This window comes from Carettochelys insculpta, chromosome 1, assembly GCF_033958435.1.
Source record: "Carettochelys insculpta isolate YL-2023 chromosome 1, ASM3395843v1, whole genome shotgun sequence".
Lineage (NCBI taxonomy): Eukaryota > Metazoa > Chordata > Testudines > Carettochelyidae > Carettochelys > Carettochelys insculpta.
In genome coordinates, this window is record NC_134137.1 from 190,449,784 (window position 1) to 190,474,689 (window position 24,906).

Below are 24,906 nucleotides of genomic sequence, written 5' to 3' on the forward strand. Positions count from 1 at the left end.
CTATTTGTTAAAATCAAATCTAGGACAGCTTCCCCCTTGGTAGCTTTTTCAACCTTCTGAAATAAAAAGTTGTCTCCAATGCAGTCCAAGAATTTATTGGATAGTCTTTGTGTCACTGTGTTAATTTTGCAACATATATCTGGATAGTTGAAGTCCCCCATCACCACCAAATCCTGGTCCCTGGATGATTTTGTTAGTTCTTTAGAAAAAGCCTCATGCACCTCTTCCATCTGGGTAGGTGGCCTGTAGTAGACTCTTAGCAGGACATCCCCCTTGTTTTTTACCCCTTTTAGCTTAATCCAGAGGCTCTCAACACATCCGTTTTCTATGTCCATCTCCACCTCAGTCCAAGTGTGTACATTTTTAACACAAAAGGCAACACCTCCTACCTTTTTCCCCTGTTTATCCTTCCTGAGCAAGCTGTACCCTTCCATACCAACATTCCAATCATGGTGTCAAGTATCAGAGGGGTAGCCATGTTAGTCTGGATCTGTAACAGCAACGGAGAGTCCTGTGGCACCTGAAAGACTAACAGAAAAGTTTAGAGCATGAGCTTTCATGAGCACAGACTCACTTCTTCAGATGCTGGTCTTGGAAATCTGCAGGGCCAGGAATAAATAAGCCAGAGCATGGGTGGGGATAACAAGGTTTCTGTTAAGGTTTCAAGGGTAGCACTGCTACCTGTATATCAACCACCAAAAGGGATCAAAACCCCAAATAAATCTGCCTCTCTAAGTGCAAAAGGTTTGCACAGGGAGGACTCATTAGGTAAGCCCCCTTCACCAATACAATGGAGATATGCATAGTGGTAACCTTCCCCAGATAAGGCTGCTTACACTAGGCTTGATTATAAACAAAGGAGTTTTCATTACGCAAACAGTACTTTTTAAGTGGTTATAAGAAAGAAGAGGCAGATCAAATTGAGTTAGCAAATTAAAATAAAAGAATATACATAACTAGTTCTTTTCAACTAAGAATCTAGTTACTTGTGAGTTGTTACTCTAAACAGCCATCCTTATATGAAGTGAAAGCTTTAGGTTAGTAATGATCTTCTCCTGACCTGGGTTTCTAGTTTATAGCAAAGATTTTTGTTTTCCCCTCGTAAGGTGTGTTAGGCAATTTCTAAGGCAGACTGAAGACAAAGGAGCTGAAAGATTCCAATTGCTTCAATAGACTTCCCCCTGGTTGGGAACCCTTTGTTTTACCATCCCCCCAACTCCTTCCTCCCCCAGGGAGAAAAAAAAACCTTAATTGCAACATGGAAGCCTGTACCAGGTGGCATGGTCACATGGCATTCTAGAGCCAACACCATCTCTTTGTCTTACACAACTTTTTAAGTACTGGTGGTGTTTCTAAGCTATAGCCCTTTTTAGAATGGTAGGATGATATATTTCCATTTTCGTTCTGTAACATATAGAGAAAGAACACAAATATCTTAACACAGTTAATACTAACATCAAGAAGGGTAAGAAACACAAGCCAGAACAGGGAAAGAAAAAGTTAAAGAGCATTTATATAAGTCAGATGCATTCAAATTGGAATGTCCTGAGAAATTCATCCTATGCTACTTAGGGAAATAGCTGAAGTAGACTTGGAACTGTTAGTAATTAGCTTTGAGAAATCATGGAGGACAAGTGAGGTCCCAGAGGAATGGGAAAGGAAAAACACAGTACATATTACAGAAATGTAAATGAAGAAAATGTGGAGAATTATAGATCAGTAGGCCTAACTTTGACACCTAAGAATACAGTGGAACAAATCAAGCAATCTGTGTGACAGCATAGAGGATAATAGGGAGATAAGTAGTCATTACCATGGATGTATCAAGAACAAGGCATGCCAAGGAAACCTGATTTCTTTCTTTGACAGGGTTACTGGCTTACTAAATGAAGGGGCAGGGGGAGCAGTATACATGCTATCTTGGTTTTATTAAGGGTTTTGACAAAATCCTTTCATGTGGATCACATTTCCATGGTTCACTTTTTCGAAGTTACCTTAAATAGGCAAACAACTTGCTGAAAATCATGGTCAAATAGTATTTATTACTGATTTACTGTTAACTTAGGAGGGCACAGCAGCAATCTGTTCTAAATGCAATACTATCCAATATTTTCAACAACAACTTAGATAGATGGGTGGGGTTGAAAGCACTTTGGAGGGCAGGATAGAACTCAAAATTACATTCATGAAATTGGAGAATTTGTCTGAAATGAACAAGAAAATAAATTAAGAGAAATACAAAGTACTTCACTCAGGAAGCACAAAACAAATTCACCAACAAAGAAATAACTATGAAACTGAAAAACTGAGTAATATATTTCTGGGATATAATAACAGGAGTGTCATTTACTCTCATTTTGTTATTCATGTGGTAAGAGCTTCAAATATTTACCTGACTGACCATAGCCCGTCCTGAGTTCCTGGCCCAAAAGAACCTGCCTAATTTAAATTGCCCATAGCAGGCCGGGAACAAATATTTGTGTGTATTTGAATTCTAGCCAACAGGGTATGCCTTGCAAAACATTAACTTATTGATTTATGATGAAGGTTGATCCACCTGCCAATTATATTATGTTCACATTTGTCCTCTCATAGATTTGAATGCATGAACCAGAAACTAGCTCTAATAATCAGGCCTAGTAGTGGGACTGTAGGCCACAGCTAGGTGTAGGCCTGAGCAAAGGGATGTCCTTCAACTGAGATTGAGGAACTGATCTTGGTGATGACACTCCAGCAGAGTCCAAAATCAAAGCAAGATCAGAACCATAGCCAGAGTCCAGGTAGAAGCCTAAGGACAGAACCAGGTGCCCAGAGTCCAATGACAAGCCAAGTCAGTACCAAAGCCACAGTCCAGATACATATCAGAGATTTAAAAACTGAATAATGAGTCTGAAGGGGTTTTTATTTGTTTGTTTGTTTGTTTATTTGGACTGGGGGTTGGGGTTGGCTGGGAAGGAGGTAGGTAAAGAATCATGAAGCAAGGCAGAAACATTGTTGGCAAGGCAAGAATGAGGGAAGGGTCAGAAGTTGCTGTAGCCTGTCACGTTTGAAGGTAGCAGTAGGGTACCCAGTCAGGTAGCATTATCTGCAATTCTGTCTAAAGTGTGGAAATACGGGAGCCTGGCATCACCTGACCCAGACTCCACTCAGTGATGGTGCCTTAGTGCTACCGCACCACAGGTTCATTTGAATGCTGTCTTACCATACCAAGTGAGTAAAGCAGCCCTGGGTTGGATGTGTATTCACCTCATATTGTAAGCCTTGCCAAACAGACTGCTCCTGGATCCATGTGTCTCCTGAAATCATGGCAGCTCATGTGTTTTGTGACTGTCCCAGAGTACAACCCTTTTGGTTGAGAGTAGGCAGAAAGATAAATACGATATTGGATAGCTCCTTCAAAGTTAGTTCCCGTAGGTATATATTGGGTTATAATCTATTATTCTGGAAATGCCCCAGTTCACAGAGAGCTTGATTCTCTAGCGCAATGCTGGTGTATCCAAATTACTGATGTTACTGGGATGGAGCAGCAGAATTCCTCTATAAAAGCTTGACTCAGCAGTTTTGCTGACCTGGCACCTGAAGATTTGATCTAACTTTTCAGATATCTTTGATTAATTTCTAAGCAATAAAAATGGAGATGTTGCTCTCCTTTCCTGCATCCCCATCCCATTTCTTCTTTTAATTCCCTTCTCTTGTTATTCCCTCTTCTCCATTTGTTCTTTTTTTGTTGTTATTTTTGTTTGTTTGTTTTGTTTTTCCCTAGTCCTCCCCTCGTGTTCAGGGGCTGGTTGATAAAATTAGGAAAAAAAGGTGAACAATGTTGGTCAGAGACCAGACCAAACTCAACAAAATGATAAAAGGTTTAGAAAACATGGCCTGTGAGGAAAGATTAAAAGGAAAAGCACACAAACAAATAAAGAGTGGGGTAGATTTTGTCTTGAGAAAAAAAAACAGATTAAGGGAGACATAAGTATTTCAATATGTTAGAGATCATTAAAAAAGCATGATGATCTCCATCTCCATTCACATGGACAAGTAGGGCAGGTAACAATTGGTGTAAACCTGGTTAAAATAGGTTAAATATTAGGAAAGCTTCTTAACTGTAAGGATAGCTAGGCACTGACCTAGTTTACTGAGGTAGCCTAAATAATCCTTCTCATTGGAGGTTTTTTTAAAAAAAATAATTTAAAGAAACCCAGGCTGCATTAGTTTAGTGTGTTTTTGGTCCTGCTTCAGTGCTGGGGGATGGAGTAAATGACCTCCCAGAGTCCTGCCAGAACCCTGTTTTAATGTTGTATCCATGCAGAGCAATATGGAATCTAGTAGAAGATTTTTATTTTACTGATTAAATATATAAAAATGTGTAACAATCATGGGATGCAAACAATAAAACATCCAGAGTGTTTGTTAATTTTTAAAACCCAAAAGAATATTTTTAAAAAGCAGGATATGATAAAGTACGGTCCTATAAGAAGGAATTTTAAAATAATATTCATGAACCACAAAACATTATTAAGTAATATGCACATACAGTCACATAAATCAAGGTAGGCCTCTCAAGCTGTATGAAGACTGTGTGAAGACCAACATTGCTCATGCTGGATTAAAGCCAAAGCAGCTAAAGCATCATGCAGAAGACCGAACAGGCTGATATGGTCTCATATGACACACATATGACAATTTCAAAGAATAGTGACATATATGCCTGATTGATGCTCGTGAGAGGAGAAAAACAACAGCAAGCAGCCACACCGACAGAACCGGGACAATTCCCTTGCCCCGACCGTGAAAGCACATGACGTTCAAGGCTTGGACTCTTCAGCCACATTCAAGTCCATAACCCATGAACCTGCGCAAGCTGAAGATGTCATCGTCAGACACAACAAACCTCCAAGATATAGTCACGTTACAGAATTGAGCCTTAGCAATGACTCTGTGTTGCAAACACAAATCTATGCCAAATGCAGATGGAGATAAGGAATGGATTTGCCTGCAGATTGTGGGTAAAACCAAACAAAAACAGAAAGCTGAATGTATTTGATTTTAATTTATTTCCATGTTTTAATCTTCAAATAGTGCGATGGCAGAAATTATTACACTGTGCTGTACACAGAGGCAGGGGTAAATCAATTCTCTCGGTGGCATTCAAGTGTCTTTATCATAAAATCATCCCTTCACAACACCCTTTCCAAATCCTGAAACAAATTGGGTCCTATAGTCAACATTTTTTCACTTCCCCATTCGCCATTAATCATAGGCAATCTTCCTCTATTTATACTACATTTCTTAATCTGTTCAATGATTTCCAACCAAAATATCATCCCCGTAAACAAAACAAATATGTTTGAGCTTTCTAGCTCATGAGACCTCATCATCACAAAAGTCAGCTATGGAATAATCAATTGCTTATATGCTAGTTGGTAACTTGGCAGGATACCAATCATCCAGTTTACAAAGCCAGATGGGACAATTATGCAAAAGTACTGGGGAAATGGTGTGATTAAGGGTCAATCTAAGGATAATTAATCAGATGAACCTATGAGGGCTTCTGCTGAAGTTGGCAATAAGAAATCATCATTATAGGAATACACTTAATCAATAAAGGTGACCCAATGTATTAAATAGAGTGAGTTCACTACATAGCTGTGATATGAACCTTAGTTTTTGAAGTTGTTAACCAAGATCAACAGCATTAGAAGACTCATCCAACAGATCAGCTTAACACTCACTAGTGATACATAGCCAGTTTCAGCTACATAAACTAACAAAATGTTCTACTTTAATGAATTTGTAACTTAATCAGTGAAGTCATTCTGCAGTGTATACTGAGAATAATGTACCTGTACAATTGCTGTTCACATTTAATATTGGCAATATGTCATTTAATTAGTCCTATGTGAATAATGATTTTTTTTTAAATTTTATTTTAGTGGCAATTTAAAAATTCAGGACAACTGTTTTGGGTCCAATTGAAACATTTAAATAAATAACTAGGTAAAATAAAAATGAAAAATTCCAGATGAAATGAAACAGATTCTTCCACCCATAAAGAAATATTTCATTTTGATTGTTAATACTCTTTTTAATTTTTCACCAGGAAGTTCAAAACAAAAATAAATGGAAAAGAAATTGAAATGTTTCATTTAAAGAAAATCAAAATGAAATCTTTTTTTAAAACCAAAACAATTTGACTGACACAAATTTCCAAAAGCTTACATTGTTACCAGATCTGTGTTCTGGGGGCTAGGAGGAATGATAAAATAGCCCTGGGAATCAGTGGAAAAATGTAATGTTTTCTGTAACAAAAGTTGATACCATAGCAAAAAAAAGTGATTTCAAACACTGAATACCAAATTTGGCAATATTCAACCTGTTTTCTAAAGTTATTGTTATTTAACAGTATTAGTAATAGTATTTGTATTCATTACCTTTATTTTATTATGCGAATGCAAACAGAGTCCCATTGTACATGGGACCATCCATATTTTTCTGAAAAAGAGAGCCTCTAACTCAGAATCTTAAAGAAATCTGAATTGGTTCTGGAGTCATCTAGAAAGTAAATATACTAGTATTTTCCCTTGAAAAGATTAAAAGCTTGCCATTTTCAAAGGGGCCCAATTCAGTTCAGATGCCGAAATCCTTTTTAAATCAGTTGGCGTTGGGGACCTGAATTCTTCTGGGTCCCCTTAAAATTCCAGGTTTTTGTCTCACTTCACGGAGGCATCCTCATCCATGAAAACATTTAATCATCCATATAACTTTCTCCTCACACTGTTGTTAAAGGTAGACTATACAGATGTCTATTCTGCACGCCTCTGATGTCAGAATGCAGAGTATTTGTAACTACACAAAACAGAGAAGGCGAGTCTGTGACATGCAACAGCCTTACCCTGCTCCTGGAGCCTCTCTCTGTGTCAGGAGAAGGCTTTTGCAGTGGGACCCTACACTGCTAAATAGAACACTGTAGACATGACAGGTGCTGGTTGAGGTACAGAGAGCCTAAGGGTTCAGGACAAGGGCAGGTGGCCTTCCATTTGGGCTATGGCTCAGGCCTTGGAGAGAAGGGGTGGGATGTGGCTTCAGGCAGTGGTGATGGGGGATAGAAAATAGATGGGACAGGAGACCTAGCCTCTGACTTACAGGAAGGCTCCACCACCATTGGTTCATGCACGTATTTACTCACCTAAGCTGTGATTTGTTATCTACACTGCTATTTATATCCATGCTGGCGTGTGGGTGTAGTGTGTAGGGTGAAAATTCCTCAGACAGGACATGGTTTGTACTGAAGACCCCCTAATTGATTCTTAAAGTCTGCAGTAGGCCTATAAAATAGAAACTCAGCTAGCATGAGTGGAAAAATACCTCGCTGGGACCCCTTCTCCCTGATCTCCCTCACAAGACACAGAGAAAGGTGGGAAGGGCCTTGAAGTCTGAAGGGAGGAATAGCTGCCTCAGCAACTATGTTCCAAGGAGAGGCCCTGCATGTGGAAACCAATTGTTAGTGTTGTTAATGATTTGTGCTTTAAATCTTCTAGGTAAACCCCCGGGTGCACCAGCATGGAGGCATCACCACATCCTCTAACCTATCTTGACATGAATCGGTCATTGTGTATCTGCTTTGTTTAACATGTAGAGGAAACTACCTGTCCTATAGATAAGATTCTCTATAAGCTATGGGGGGAGATACTCTGTAACCTTTCTAACCTTTTTAGATTTTTGGTTTATTGTGCTCATTTCGTCTTGCTGCTAGAACCTATCCAGCTGTGGGGGACACCCATGTTGTAGCTTCCTGCCGCCCATCAATAATCTATATAATCAATTGTAATCTATTGTCTGGCAGTGCTTCACTGAGTCCTGATGGGCGAAGTGGCACTCCACCAGCGCTGTGTGTAATAAACCCTCCTGCTTGCTTCATACATGGTGTTTAGACTTTGTTCCAACAAGCGCATGTACTCTATATGCTGCCATAAAGCATCTGCAAAGTAGACGTGCCCTTAAAAGTGTGTGGACATCACAAATGTGTATTTCTGTACTTTTTCATGTTGTTATTATATTTGTATTGTATTATATTTAAGGTTAACCTTAACTCTAAATTTCCTGGCTGTATAATGCTAAGTGTGGGGGTATTAAAATATCTGTATCATGTATTGAATCACAAATTACTGGTATATATGCTCAACCTTAACTTCATCCAAACATAGTTTTTGTCTGGTCTCTAATAAGGATCCAATCTACTTCCCATTAAATTGAACAGAAAGACTTCCATGAGTTCAGTGGCAGCTGGATATGTCAGTAACCATATCAACTCTTGTGTTGTATTTTATCCCTCTGCTAATACAAACCCATGCTTTTGTTTTTCTTACAGCTGTTGTTCACTGAATTTAAAGTTTTAAATATTTTTCCAGCTATCACTACATCTTTTACCCATACAGTACACTGAACAATTTGATTCTTGGTTCTCACACAATTCCACTTGTAGATACTGAGAAGTACATTTGCCATCCTTTGAACCATCCACCAAGCAATCTGAATCCTTTCAGGTGCAGCAACATTGTTCCTCATGACTTGCTCTTCAGTAGAAATTCAGTCGATGACAGATTGTGGGAACACAATGAAGACACAAAAATCAAATAAAGATCAAATTACCAAACTGGGTCACCTGCTTCAGCTGTATAAAATCAGCAGCTAGAGTGAACAGAGTGAGCTGTGAACAGAGTTGCTAAAAGAGGGAATTAGTCTGGGAAGCATCTGAAAGGAATTAATGTGAGCTTGGCATTAAGGAGTCTTGGCTGTGAGCTGGTGGGCTGAGTATCCGTGTACCCATCAGCAACAATTTTGTTGAACTGGTGCTAGCTGTCTATTTGACCCTGTGTTGTCAGATTGAAGACTGTGACTGTTTGAAAAAAGGGTGGATTGGGAGTGCTTTGTTCTAGGTGGACATTGAGCCGTCAATTGGCTTGCAAGAAAGGCTGCAATTGATTGGCTTGCACATGAGGCTCTGAGCTGTGTCACCTGCTTCAGCCTTATAAAACCATCAGCAAGAGCAAACAGAGTGAGCCACAGACAGAGGAGTTAGCCTTGGGGACAGACAGGTTGTGACCCGCCCCCCGCCCCCCCCCACACACACACCATTGTCTGCTTCAGTGCAGAGTAAGTACAACTGAGGAGTCTCTCTGAAGACAGACAGTATGGACAGTATGGATAGTGAGAGAGCAGCTGCTGTGAACTGAACAAGATGTGCTGTGTTTGTTTTCCTCACCGGTGACAGAATCAACCTCATGCACAAAAATCAAAAGCTGGTCTGTATGTTGGAAGGGAAGGTTAGAGAACTAGAGGCCCAAGTATAAACTCTACGTCCCGTCATATAAGATGAACACTTTCTGAATAGAAATCAGGAGGTGATACCTCAGGTACAGCATGTGAAGAGCAAGAGAGGGCACTGTAGAACAAGCAAGAAACTGGAAGCATGTGACCTCCGGAAGAAGAAAGACAACTCAAGTATTGCCAAACCAGACAAATGTTAAGTAATCTTTTTTCAAGCTCTCTCCACACATCCTGTGGAAGAGACCTCTGAGTGAAGGAATCAGCTGGAGCCACCATTGAGCAGCAGGGAGCAGAAGCATTGTCCCAGGGATGGGGGTTCCACGACCACCACTCCCAAAAGGAAGAGACAGGTGGTGGTGGTCTGGAACTCCCTACTAAGAGGGACAGAATCATCCATCTGCTGTCCTGCCCCAGAGACTACAGAAGTATGCTCCTTGCCTGGAGCCAGAATTAATTTTCGGGGTGGTGGTGAGGGGGGAAAGAAGGGTTCTTCTGAAATCAGGGCACCCTTTTGAAGGAACCCTAGGTACATGGCTATTTTTTGTGAGAAATAAACATTTTCGACAGACTGGGAGGCTACCATTATGCAAATGAGGTGCTGAATATTCATATCAGTTCTCTATTTGCATTTTTGAACAGCCATAATCATATGCCCCTTCCAAAAAGGAGGACTAGTGTACCCACAGCCTAGTATGAGTATCGCTACCAGATCTAGAGAAGTGATTATTCCCCTTTATTCAACACTCGTGAAGCCACATCTGGAATATTGTGTCCAATTCTGAGCTCCCCCTTACAAAAAGATGGGTGGCTTGGAGAGGCTCCAGGGGAGAGCAATAAAAATTACTAGGGAGCTGGAGCACGTGACTGATGAGGAGAGAATGAGGGATTTGCACTGACCAAAGATAATGGTTTTTACACTGGCTGTAACAAACTAATTAAAGGGTTAATCACTTGGAAAAAAGAAATTAGGCATTTATATTTAAAGTCGGTAGAGACACACGAGTCACAATCTTAAGTTAAAGGTCATAGCAATGTTTACCTCTAATAAGAAATTTTTTATGTCCTTTAGGGCTAATCCAAGCCAAGTAGCTTGGGGATCTTTTACTTATGATAGGGTATCTTTGCCCCTCAGAGTCAAAAGAGCATGAAGATACCAATTTCTCTTAAACAGGTGTTTTTATTCTTTTCTTTCTAGAGTGCAAGCTGATGACACAAGACTTTCTACACATGCCCCTCTTCAAGAGTGTTCCAAGTGCAATCAACAAAGTCCTTGTTCTTTGGTGAATTATAATAGACTGTCTGCCTTTCCTGATTAGCTAGAGAACTTCTCTCCAGAGGTCAGAATGACTATTTCACGCTCGGTGGTGTATACTTTCTGATTGGCTTACAGTTTCATACAAAACATATTTACAGAACAAACACTTAAGATGGGGTGGGGAACCTCCTTTTTTGGGTCAGGGCCACCTACCCACAGAAAAATGAGATGGGGCCACTTAAAAGTGAGAAGCAGTAATAATGAAAATAACCCACAAAACCCTCCCTGATGTGGCCACTGACTGAGACACCTCATTCACCTCATGTTCCAGCACCAGAAGCAGGAAGATGGAGAGTTGGAGACTGAGATCCTGGCCTTTGCCCAAGCCAGATTAACTCTTCCAGCAATGCAGAGTGGGACCAAAAATTGGGGTTTCATAGTGCAAGAGGGGGCTACTGGGGGCACGTGTGTGGGGCTAGGTGGGAGGCAGGGTACAGGAGTGGGCTGGTAGTGAGGGGTCTGGGCAGGACAGAGGATGCAAGAACAGGCTGAGGCTGGAGGTCTAGGTGGGAGGTCATGCAGGAACAGGGTGTTGGGGGTCTGGGGAGATTAGGAGCAGTCTGCGGGTGTGTGGGGGGCTTATCTTCATGTCCCCATGGCAGCTGGGGAAGCAGCAGAAAAGCCTGTCTAGGGAGCTTTATCTCCCATTTCTGCCAAGCATCACCCCAGCTGCTCTGACTGGCTGAAATTCTAGCCAATCAGGGCAGATGGGAAGCCTCTCAGCAGGCAGTGCCTGTCATTCTCCCAGCTGTGGGGGGTGGGGCGGTGAGGAATGACAGTACATGGAGCCTGGAGCTGCTTCTTGCCTTTCTCCCCACCACACATCCCACCAGAGCCTGTGGGCCTGATCCAGACCTGGTTTGCCTGATCCAGTCTGTGGAGGGGTTACAGATATTATCATTGGGGTTAATGCTTGCAGCAATGTACAAGCATTTCATAAATGCTAAACACTAACCACATCAACTGATTTCCAGCTACGCATTTGATAGTTTTCACTAGGGACCATGACATGAAGCGGTGACTAATGTACCTGAAGTACAACTAGTGCAGAACCCTAAAGAATATTCTAATCAATATCTTTAAAAGTCATTCAATAACTTTAATATGTATCACACTGGGGAAAATAAATGTGATTTGATTCACTTTGCACTTTCTCTAGTGTAAGGCATTCCACTGAATTCAGTGTTTTTTACATTGGGGTAAGCACTGTATAGCCACGTCTACACGAGCCGGCTACTTCGAAGTAGCCGTGCCAACTTCAAAATAGCGCCCGCCACGTCTACACGTGGCGAGCGCTATTTTGAAGATGAAATCGACGTAAGGCGGCGAGATGTCGAAGTCACTATCCCCAACAGGAGATGGGAATAGCGCCCTACTTTGACATTGAATGTCGAAGTAGGGCACATGTAGACGATCTGCATCCCGCAACATCGAAATAGCGGGGTCCACCATGGAGGCCATCAGCTGAGGGGTTGAGAGATGCTCTCTCCAGCCCCTGAGCTCTATGGTGGCCACGTGCAGCAGCCCCTTAAAGCTCCCTGCCCCCTGCGTTCCTGTGCAGGAACCTGAGAGCACATGCAGGCAGCAGCACTGCCACGTGCTCAGCCTGCAGGCCTGCAGGAGCTGCAGCCCAACACCCCACAGCGATGGCAGCCAGCCAGCCCCCCAAGCACCCCCAGGGCACCCCCCAAGAGAAGCCAGGGCTCCCAGGCTGGCAACCAGCCGGGGAAGAGGCAGCTGGGCCCCTCCTGGATGGAGGCCGAGATCCGGGACCTGCTGGGGCTCTGGAGCGAGGAGGAGGTGCTCCAGGTAATGGGGAGCAAGAGGCAGAATGCGGATGCGTTCGCTCAGCTGGCCGAGGGCCTGGCTGCCTGGGGTCACCCTGCCCGCACTCCTGACCATGTCAGGAGTAAGGTTAAGGAGCTGCGGCAGGGTTACGCCCGGGCCCGGGATGCGGCCAGCCGATCTGGGGCCACCCCCGCCACTTGCCCCTTTTACAGGGAGCTCAGGTCTATCCTGGGCCCCCGGCACACCTCCTCCCCCCGGCCACTCTTGACACATCGGCCAATGAACCCTAGCAGGCCCCGGAGACGGAATCCACCCCGGAGGCAAGCCCTGCACCTCAGGGGCCCCCCAGGAGCCCACCCCTGGGATGCTGGAGGAGGAGGAGGTGGATTCTTCCAGCGATGGGGGGCACTGCATTGCCCTCCCGTCCCAGAGCTCCAGCAGGGCATCCGCCCAGAGGGTGTCCCCCGAATGTGGGAGTGGACCATCAGGTATCCCCCCATGCACACCCCCGGGGCTAAAGGGCGGGAACAAGAGACATGACCAGGGCGCTCCACATGCCCAGATGACCATGGCCCCAAGGACAGCAGTGGCATGTCCCTCAGAAGAGTGCATCAGCCCCTGCTGCCCAGCAGGACAGCGCCATGCCCCATCCCTGGGGATGGGGGGAGCGGAACCTAGGGTCCCCTGTGGGGAGGGGGGGACACCCATAATCAGCAGCAGCATCTCCCGGGGACAGGGATGAGGAACCAGCAGCAGAGGGGTGGGGGGGGACAAGGGCCATGGGTCAGGGCCCACACTAACGGCTGTCCCCACTCCTTCCCCCCCCCCCCGTGTTCTGCAGCTGCATCATTGGAGGGCCCAGAAGAGTGCCGGCGTGGTGCCCGTTGTCCCGGAGAGCCCACCGGGGCCATCCCAGCAGGCCAGCCCCTTGGCGGAGCACCGACCAGCCCCAGGATGAGGCCGATGGTGGAGCCACCTGAGGACGGCCACGGACCCCCAGCTGCTCGTGACCCTCCGGCGTCAGCTGGAGGTGTCTGAGCGGCACCTGTGGGTGAAGAAGCGGCAGCTGGAGCTCCAAAAGTGAGCACTGGCCTGGTTCCAGAAGGCTTGGGGGGTCTTCACGTGCACCTTTGAGTGCATAGTGCAACACCTGCCCCCCCCCCCCCTTACTGAGCCGCCCGCTGCTCTGCCTGCCGCGCCACCTGCTGCTCCACCCGCCGCTCTGCCTGCCGTCCCTCCATCATCAGCCACCCTGAGGCCTGCCGCCGAGGTGGACCATGGGCCTGGGGACACCGCCCGGCTGTATTTGCCGGTTCTCCCGGCCCCCACCCAGCCTCACCCAGGGCTCCGGCCGAGGCGAGGGTTGCGCCCTCCAACAGCGGGCGCTGGACATTAGGGTGCGGGGCCGAGGACGTGGTGCCCCCTTCCTTTGTACATATCCCCCATTTGTATATAGTTTTTGTTGGACCCCTGTTTTGCTAGCTGCCCTCCCATGTAAATAGTTCCCCCCTTTTTTTCTATGTTATTAATAAGAGGTTGCACTGTTTGGTTTGAAACAACATTTCCACTTACTTCAAAGAAAAGTGGGGGGGGGGTGCTCTGTGGTGTCGGTGTGGGGGTAGGGAGTGTTGTGGAGGTTGGGGGGGCGCAGTGGGTGGCTCTCCCACAGCTGGCCCTGACAGCGTTCACCCCTCAGCCAGGTCAAAATGGGCCCGCAGGGCCTCCCAGACCTGGATCCCCTCAGGGTTGACCTGGCGACTGGGGGCAGCGGGTGGCTGGACGTCGGCCCTGCCAGCCTCCACAGCTCAGCCCTGGAAGAAGGCCTCTCCCTTGCTCTCCACCAGGTTGTGGAGTACGCTGCACGTGCCCTCAACCTGGGGGATGTTGGTGAGGCCTGCATCCAGGCGGGTGAGGAGACACCTCCAGCGCCCTTTGAGGCGACCAAAAGTGCGCTCGACCACCTGGCGCGCATGGTTCAAGCACGTGTTGAACCACTCCTGGCTGGCTGTGACATGGCCCGTGTAAGGGTGCATGAGCCAGGGCCAGAGGGGGTATGCCGTGTCTGCGATGACGCAGAGGGGCATGGTGGTGTCCACCACAGGGATCTCCCGCTGGGGGATGTAGGTCCCCGCCTGCAGCCGGCGGCACAGGCCCGAATTTCTGAATACCCAGGCATCGTGGGTGCTGCCAGGCCAGCCAACATAAATATCCAGGAAGCAGCCCCGGCTGTCCACCGAGGCCTGAAGGACCACGGAATGGTATCCCTTCCTATTGAGGAAGCATCCTCCACTGTGCTTCGGGGCATGGATGGGGATATGGGTCCCATCCAGAGCCCCAAAGCAATTTGGGAAGCCCAGGCTGGCAAACCCCGCGATGGCAGCATCCGGGTCCCCAAGCCGCACGAGCCTGTGGAGGAGCAAGGCATTGATTGCGCGGACGACCTGCAGAGGAAGGACATGGGAGAGCACCAGTGAGGGGTGTGCAGGGTGTGTCTGGCCCTCCCCACCCAGGGTCCCCCGAGGGCTCCCCCCGCAGGGCTCCCCCCCCCAGGGCTCCCCCCCCCGATCCTCTTACCTCCATGAGGACAGCCCCAATGGTGGCCTTGCCTACGCCGAACTGCTGCCCTATGGATCAGTAGCTGTCTGGAGTGGCCAGCTTCCAGACAGCGATGCTGACCTGTTTCTCGACGGTGAGGGCACATCGCATGGAGGTGTCCTGGTGCTGTAAGGCAGGGGTGAGCCACTGGCAGAGCTCCAGGAATGTCTGCCAGCTCATCTGGAAATTCTGGAGCCAGCAGTTGTTGTCCCACTTGCCAAGCACCAGCCGCTCCCACCAGTTGTTGCTCGTGGGGTAGCCCCACAGCCAGCAGCGTGTGCGGCGTGCGGGGGTGGGGTCGGAGGGCAGCAAGGTCTGGGGCTGCTTCCTCATCCCCTGGGGGCAGCTTCTCTTCCACAAATAAAAGATGATCAGCTGCCTCCTGCATGGCACTAAGCAGGGCAAGCACTGCTCCTGCAGGGGCGGGTGTGTGGACCTCTGGCTGCTGCTGCTGCTGCTGCTGCTGCTGCTGGGGGTCCATGCTGCTTCCACGGGGTGTGTGCTTGTGGCTCTGTAGACCGCGTGCTGTGCAGGCTGAGTGTGTCTGGGAGGGTCCTTGCTGTTGCCCCGGAAGTGCTAGTCCACCCTGTGACCCTGTCTGCAGCTGTTCCTGGCACCCTTATTTCGATGTGGGCCACTTTGGCATGTAGACGCTCCCCTGCAGTGACTACTTTGATGTCGTGCTGCCCAACGTTGACGTTGAACATCGACGGCACCAACCCTGGAGGACGTGTAGACGCTATTCATCGAAGTAGCTTATTTTGATTTCGCTACATCGAAATAAGCTATTTCAATGTATCATACCCGTGTAGATGTAGCTTATAAGTGAGAAGACAAATAGGCAGAAGATGAAAAACAAATGAAAGCATTCTCACTATTCCAAAAGATGGAATCAGCATCTGAGAAGTGCCTACAAAACCCTAAAGTGAAATATGTCTAAAGCTAAACAACAGAAAGCTTCTCCAGAACCAGTTAAGAAGCCTGAGCTGCAACTCTTACTCAAATCAAATAGCATAGATATTGCTACTCAGTGTAATTAAGGTTTGCATAAAGTGGTCCCATACACATCATTTTATTTTCATAATGAAATAATGTCAGAAACATAAAAGCTGTTTATTTTCCATGCTATGCAAATTACTTTGCAACAGGAACAGGAAGAATTTGCTAGAGGCCCTGTTCTCCATACCAGCACTGAAATCCCTGCTCCTACACACCCAGGTACCTGACTTTGAAATACTGCCAGAGCTGCTTATGGTAATACTTTCCCTTACCTACTGCTCTTAGGACATGCTCCTGCCACTTAGAGTAAGGAGGGGATTTCCCACACCATGATGGGGAAGTCAATGCAGAATGAAATTAAATTAACTTTTCTGTGGAATTCTAACTCAGGATGAGGTGGGCTGGAGCTGCAGCCTACTTCCTGTCTCCCCCAGTATTCACAGACTTGTAGAGGGCTCTCTATGGGTTTATAGACAGGGGAATTGTGTTACAATGGCCCTTCTATCAGATGGTGAAAATGTGGGATTTAAACACAGCAAGGGAACAATTTTTCTCATAAAACAAACAAACAAACAAACAAACATAAAAGCAACAGATTGTTGCTGAAAGATTAAGTGAATGAGCTGAGAAAGAAGCACAAGGTGAAGTGCATATGTAACAGTCCACAGGCAGACTCACACTTGGGACACCTGGAGCTTAGCGGGGGGGTCTTTACAGTCTGTGCTAAAAGCTATCTGCCTCTCACCTAAGACTGTCATGGCTCTTGCACTGAGCTCTTAAAATCATAGGTTTGAGTTCCTCTGTGGGTGATGACAAGCAGGAGGGCTCATCTAGGATTTCAGCTGGGTCTCTGGAGCTTGGGTTGCACTTCCTCATCTAAAGGAAGTCTGGAACACGTACACTGAGGAGGGTGGTTCACTCTCCTATGTAGTGACACTTAGACCACTTACCCAGTGAAAGAACCAGTCTCCTCTACAGCCTTAGTTAAACCATCTGGCTTTTAGTTCAAACTGTAGAGGCTTCTTCATTAAGCTCCAGAGGTCACAGGTTTAATTTCACTTGCGGGTGATTACACATCTAAAATAAAATAAAAAAATCACTTCAAATGTATAATATTACTTTTGATGAGAGACTGAAATACAGGATAGGTTGCAGAGTTCTAATAAAGTAAGAAGAAAATGGGAAAGGATTGGAAGGACAAATCAGGAGATCTCTTTTCGAATGACTAAATTGGGGGAAGCAATAAAACATCCAGGAGGCATTAGAGAGGCAACTGGCATGCAAGTCTGAACAGAAGAGGCAGTTCAGGAGTCAAAAGATAGAGACTGTAGCTAAACCATGGGAGAAGATAAGCCTGTATAAAGAAATATATAAGAAAGAAGGAAGGAACCGGTACAAAATACTGAGTGACCTCAACAGGCAGGAAAGGCAAAGCACCATCAGATAAAACATGAAAGGCGCAGTCAGTGAGATGGAATAGCACTGAAGCATGGAAGACATGGAAAGAAAGTGGAAGGGAACAGAGTGACTGTTTGCCCACTGCAGCTGAGAGCAATAACAGCAGAAATTGAGATGTGCCCTTTGGAATATTGGATATTTGAACATGATATTGCCAATATTCCTTCACTGATTACCTGATGAACTAACAGTACTTGTCATCATGAATATTCACATACCACATGGACAGCAGTCTTTAACAGAAACACCTAGTGCAATCAGCATAATGCTAGGAAATCTATTGACTTTCACCAAAGAAATATTTATACCAATTACTTCCTCCCCGATCTTTTTTTCCGCAATACATTGACACAGTGATACATATAAGGCATACCATATTTTTAGACACAACAAGGTTGCTTTAGGATTTTAAGTTCTCTGCACACGCATGCACGCACGCACACACACACACAAAGAACTGAATGGATCTTTTATGAAGACTGGGAGTCTGGGAAAGAACTTTTTTCAGATTCTTCAGTGTACGAAAAATATACTTACTAATGAAAATAAGATGTATTGCTTGATTTTTGCATATTCAAGAAAGCTGACTATGAGGAGACACGTTTACTTCTATATAGGATTCAGCCTCATAAAGAGAGACAGTGGTGTGAACTTTTGAAATTGCCCAAATAACAGAAAGTTATTTGTGTGTGTAAGAAGAGAATAAAATAAGCTTATTAATTAAACGATAATTCTGAGGACAGCAAGGGGAGTATGTCTGTGAAAATTTGCCTTGTGGGAGAATTAAACTTGTTTAGAATGAACAAGGGCATTGTATTTTTGAACATAATCCTTAAGTAGAGCTAATTCAAAGTTTTATGTGTACCTTTGATTTAACGTGTCAAGGTTGAATTTCTGTGATACTACTGTGTTCACCTCAATTTATATTTTATTACCTTTGATCGTATATTGAAAAAGTCATTTTATGTCTTTAGTAGAATATGTACAACCACATTAAAGAATTTAGGCCAGAAATCTGCAGAACTCTTTCCATAAAATAAAAAAGTTTATGGGGTAATTAAAGACATACAAAGTTATGCACTGGTAATTTTAAAGGAAAAAATATAAAACCTGAATGTCATAGATACAAATCTGATAGTAGAATATTAGAGTATCTGCAACTGTCTGTTTAAGAAACAGATACTAGTGTTGCCTCTTAGTAGGGGAGAGGGTGAGGAAATGAAAATATGTGCAGGAAGATGGTTGTCTAGAGCAGTAGTTTGAAGAAAACTGTGGATACCCATGATCTGACTGAGCTGAGAATGAAGGGTTTGAGGCATGGAAGGTGGCTCAGAGCTAAGGCAGAGGGTTAGGGTGTGGAGAGAGAGTGTGAGGTGGGGCTGGGGAAGGGGTGTTCCAGGTATGGGAGGGGGTTCTGAGTTGGGGCAAAGTGTTGGCATGTGAGAGGAGGTCAGGACTTTTGGCTGGGTGTTCAGTTTCTGGGATGGGTCTGGGGAGCAGGGAATGGGTCTGAGGAGGAGCAGGGGGGTTAGGTCTAGGGCTGGGGAGCAGAGTTAGTGTGCTGGTTTACTTCCGATGTCTCCCCATCAGCAGAGCTGACTGTGCTGTACCCCAGAAGTTACCAACAGCAGGCCCAGCTCCAGACAAGCATGCAAGTGGTTCTGCACAGCTCTGATCCTTAGGCACCACCTAACCAATGGAAGTGCAGAGACAGTATTCAGGGCAAGAGTGGTGTGGGGAGGCCTTTGGCCTTCCTGCCTAGGAGCTGGTCCTGCTGGTGGCTGCTTTCATGGTGTAACAACAGGGAGAAAGTTGCTGTGGTTTTCCAAATGTAGTTTGTGACCCAGCTTTAGCTGGCTGTCAGAATGCTTAGATTCTGAGCAAGGTGACCTAGCGCCTTATATTCTATGACCCAAAGTTTGAAAATCACGTATAGACGGTGAGTTCTCACTCTCAGAAGGACTCTGGAAGATACTGAAAAATGTAAATAAAATCACAATCTCAAATTGAATGTTTGAAGTGCCTAAGCTACAAAATTTGGACCTGGATTTTGAAACTCTGCTAATGAAATTAGTAAATTAAAAGGTCAAAGGTCTCTAAATTCAGAATTACAATTTAGCCCCATTGTAAAAATGTGGAGGCTATGAGCAAATGTTGATCTGTAAAGAGTGTGCATTTTGACTCAGCTACCAATCAAATATATCATTGATGTTTCCCTTCAGGGATTTGATTCAAGTGCAACTCTAATTTTAAGTAACAAAAGACCTATTAAATTCAAAGTTGTTCATCTTTGGTGCATGCTGATGGCTCATAAATTACTTAAAATATGCTGCATGTGTTTCTGCTAGATGATCACTTTAGCATGAAGTTCTACTCTACAAAAAGAATATGTAAAAGTGCCTTGTGGGTATGACAGAGTGGTGAAGTCTAATAAGGATCTAAGAGTTTGGAAACCAGGTGAGAAGTGCTGATGAGCATTTCAGTTGTGGGTGAATGAATAAAGCAAATGCTGCTGAAAGTTGCTTTGTCCTGCTGACAGTAGGTTTTCAGGTTTATTTTGTACTGGAGTAAGTGGAAAAGACTTTGAACACATGGAAGGGGAAGATGCATTTTAAGATGGTACCCATTTGGCATAGTCACTTTCTAGTGGAAAATGTGACAAACTACAATTAGGTCCATTTTGTGTAAGTGCACAATCATGCAGAATTGCATGCATTATTACTGTCCTATTTTTGCTACTCATTGGTTTCAATCTATGCAGTAAAAAGCATCACCTAACATACTACAGTTCTAAGTGAATGAACTGTAGAGGCTTAAAAGAAGAGCACTTACAAGAGCACTTACATTCATGCTATTATCTAGGGGCTTGAAACCTCTGAGGCTTCACAATTTCCCTGTGCCTTTGGTGTTCTATGCAGTGAAAACAATGTAGAACTTTTCCAAACACAATATTATAGCTATTTCTCTGCTATCTGCAATAAGTAAAATCAATGTATTAAAGTATGTTTTCTTCAAATATTTCATTTAGCTGTTGAAGGTGTTTAAATGAAGTTGCAGAAGATATGTTATTTGGGTGAACTAGTGAAAAATACCAACATGACACTTTGAATTCAATTATTTTCAGTTCAGTTCTACTGCTTAGAAGTATATATAGTCAATTTATATGGGATAAATGTACTGCAATATGTTAGCTCTTATGACTTAAATAGGCAGCTTCAGGGTCAGCTGCTAAGTCTATTAGTACAAACAGGAAGAATATCAAAATGATTAAAAAAAAAGTTACTCACGCTGCTGTCTATTGCTTTCTCCATTGATATTCCCTCTGGTCTCATTCCTGCAAACACTTAGGATGTGTTTAACTTCATTTTCATAAATACACCTTTTAATTCAATTCAGTGGCCTATTCATACTTATAAAATTATTCATGTGCATCAGGATTGGGCCTAAACTGGTAGTTATTAAAGCTTTGGTTCAGTCAGGGACTTGAACACACTTCTGTATTAAAGTATATTAATAGTCTCTGTGACTAATATTAATACTCACATGCTTAAAAGCTTTGTCTGATTAGGCCCTGATATCTCACTCTCCCTCCCCCATATGAGTCAGTGCTGTGAGCTATTTATGTTTGTATCAGCTTTTCATTAATGACCTCGCTAACAGTGTTTTTTTTTATTTTCAGCAAAATGATACTCACTTTCCAGAACAAACTGCCAACTGTAAATTATTGGTTTTGGCTTTCATTAATGGTTTGGTTTTATAAAAAATGTTCAGCAGCCACACAGAGTGATACTTTTTTCAAATAAAAACGCACGTTGAACCTCTGTTGTCTGGTACCTTTGGGACCTGACTGATGCCAGACGAGAGAATTTGCTGGAGGATGAGAGGTCAATATTTTCTGAATATTACCAATGCTTCTACCGCTTACCGGGCTCATAGAAGACATTTATGAGTAAATTACAGCTAAAAAACAGCACAGACTGACAGCCACAACAGGAAGCTGTAAACAAACTTTATGGAACAACATGAATGTTGGCCACACCCATGATAAGCGATCGTCCAGTTGACTAAAATCATGCTGGATTATGGAGTTTGCTGGTGAGAGGGTTCTGGATTAGAGAGGTTCAACCTATACTGTTGACCTGCTCTTCAGAGGCAGCAGCCAGTGCAGTATAAATGACAAAGACAAAACAGCTGGTGGGGTGAAAAAGGAGAAGATGATAGAAGGATAAGGAAAAATCAGAAGAGAAGGAAAGGTGATCTGGTGGCTAGGGCAAAGAGACCCATCTTCAACTCTTCATTCTACCCACAGAAATCCTGCATGACTGTGAATGGGCAAGGCACTTAGTCTCTTTCTATTTGGACTTGGAATCTGTAAAATGGCTATAATAGCACTTCCCTACCTCAGTAGGGTATTGCGGATAAACACATTGAAGATATGTGGTGGTGGGATACTATAAGAATGGCAAAAAGATAGGTATGTAAGTACTTAAACTAGAAATGGAGCACATTATGTAAATTGGCTAGAATCAGAGATGAAATCAGGCAAACTGGGTAAGAGGTGGAGTGTTTAAAATTTCAATAGTAGCAGCACAAAAAATATCCCAGCCAAAGTGGTGTGAAACATCCCAAAAGAAAGCAGAAACCCAGGTGAAATGCACCTGATCTTGAGTATAAATCCAAATATGAAATTGAGTGAAGTCAGATAACAAGTTTGCTAAGAACTGCTCTGTTAAATGTTTATACTGTGGTGCCACACAGTTCATCAAAATGGATTTTGGGTGTGGGGTTGGCTGAGTCATTTTATTAGTCAACATGTTGTAGTTTTAACCCTGAAGAGAAAAGCCTGTTTCATGAAAATTACAGTCATTCATCTTATATGTGTGTGAACCATTAAATGGATAAAGGACTAAATGGAACTGTATATGGATGATGGGATCTAAAGTCTGTTACCACTTATTTCTTCTTCAAATCTAGGGAAGGAACTAGTAACCAAGATGATCACCCCAAGAAGTATTGTCTTCCACAGGGAATAATGTGGATGTATAGATCTAGTTTCCACTACATTGTTTACCACAAAATAAACCTATGCCGTTGACATCATCCGGCAACTTTTCTGAAGAGTCAACTTAGGGGCAGTCTGAAGGAGCTTCCTGATGCTCCTGATTTGTAAGATAAATACAACATATCAGTCAACCTAGCTGCTAAATTGGACGTCAGTCAACCTAGCTGCTAAATTGGACCTTTTCACTTAAATTACATTTAAGTGCAATCCCCATTTTGGATTTTCTGCTGCTTTTTATTCATCCCCTAGAGAATGATTTAATTAGTATCTGACATGAGGAAGAGCTAGAGGGTAGAAAATGTTATTTAATTTTATGTACTGTTTCTTTGTGTACTTGAAGGGTTTACATAACACTTCCACAGAATATGCCCAGGATCATGTCTTATACTGCTGTTATTGTAATTGAGAGAATTCAAAACTAACTTTGTATGGAACAACACCAGGCACTGCTCTTCAGGGAGAACTTCTTCCATGCCAAATTGCCAGTTTCAGCTCAAAAGACAAAGTCTTAATTGTCTGAAAAAGGCTTTTAGTATTTAAGGTAGTTTTATGACTCCCCATTACCACACTATCTAAATGCCTAACAGATCTTTACTGTATTTACCGTAACAAGCCTCCTGGGAGGTAGGCAACTACTATATAATCTCCATTTCACAGATCGGGAAGGAAGGCAGTGGGAGATTAAATGACTTGTTCAAGGACAGGTCTCTCAAATCCTGGTCTTTTTACCACTGGGTTGTCCCTTTTTTTCTGAGAATATGGGACTGTGACTCATGGAAATGGAACAGTGGCTCATCGTACAGTCTTAACTATAGGAGCTTTGTTTCCATTCTGAGACATGAAGTTCTTTCCTGTTGTACAGTAAAAAATCATGATACACATTTGGAATTTTTACCCTACACTGTCATATTATCCTGAACCTACTTGTCATATAAATCCTTGAAATGCTATAGTTGTAAATATTATTTAAATTTGTGAACTTTAGAAAGTTTAAATGGTGAAATTGTGTAAACAGAATTTAAAGGTGGACCCAGATCCCATCAAAGTTAAAGGTGCTCATTGATTCCAATGAGAGCTGGATCAGGACATGAATAATTTGTCAATGTATTGAATTAAGACTTTTCAGAACCACATATTGACTGATCTATCTCACTTTCTTGTGTCTGTACACGATGTTTACACTTCCTTAGATACATACACATGGTCTCTCCTTCTATTCTTTCTCACATTGACTTTCTTACTCACTGAACATATTTCACTAGCCTTTCATCTACCACCTTAATCTGAACCTAAACAATTCCTACTTTTTCTTTTCTGATCACTTATATCTCCTACGGGATTGCTCTGATCACCTGGACAATGATGTCTTGTAGGTTAATCAAGTCGTTATTTAAGATATCTTTGTGAACAGCAGTGGGCAACTTGAACATGTGTTGTAGAAGAACCGCTAGCCAACACATTGCTTTCCTTATGGCTGTATCCAACAATTTCCCAAGCCGCATAAGTCTTCATGGCCAGACCCAGCTCACACAAGTTTGGTAAATTGGTTTTAATAAACTCTTAGATGAGAGAAATCTTACAATTAAAGGTGGATAATTGTATATTTTTCTTCCTCCTGTGGTAGGAAATGGGGATGAATTAGCATTGCTGGTAGAAGTATAATTTAGTAACCTGGTGATTTAGTTCTAACTTTGCAACCTTAATATTATATTAAAATTGTTGCTTATATTCAACTAGAGCTTGTCTATGCAAAGAAATTGTTTAACCGAACAGGTTAAAACCACCAAAAACTAACAAATAACTAGCTTCTAGTGTATTAGCTCCCTGGCCAAGTGAACAACTGCCTTAAATTCAGTTAAAAGTATTGATGGGGGATATCACTACCTTAACAAAATCAATTTAATTAATGTTTTTTTTAAAAACTGATACAACTTTGTGTATAAACCAAGACTTAGGCCATGTCTACACTTGGGCAAAACTTCAAAATGACCATTTTAATAGCCAAATCAGAAAATACTAATGAGGTGCTGAAGTGAATATTCACTGTCTCATTAGCAAGCCGTCAGCTGTGGCACTTCGAAAGTGACCCATTTTGCTCGCCCGCAGCTCATCTGCAAGGGGGGGTCCTTTTCGAAAGGACCCTGCAAACATCAAAATCCCCTTATTCATGATAAGGATTTTGCTATTTAGAGGAGCTGCACGGGAATGAAACGTACCACTTTCAAAGTGTACTTTCAAGTGTAGACGTAACCTTAGCATTTGTAAGTGCTTTTAGAAGACAAGACCAACTTTCCTAACACCAAATATTACATGCTATATAGCAAATTCATTATTTCAAAAATATTTTTTCCTCATAATAAATAGA

General features: G+C 43.5%; 1 long non-coding RNA gene across 1 annotated transcript; it reads right to left on the bottom strand.

Moving 5' to 3' along the window:
- Positions 1-400: 400 nt before the first annotated feature.
- On the bottom strand, positions 401-20,937 carry LOC142006955 (uncharacterized). The gene is made up of 3 exons (XR_012643864.1): positions 20,767-20,937; positions 16,972-17,098; positions 401-528 (listed from the first exon to the last, which is right to left on the bottom strand). It is a non-coding gene; the product is annotated as an uncharacterized LOC142006955 (long non-coding RNA).
- Positions 20,938-24,906: the final 3,969 nt, after the last annotated feature.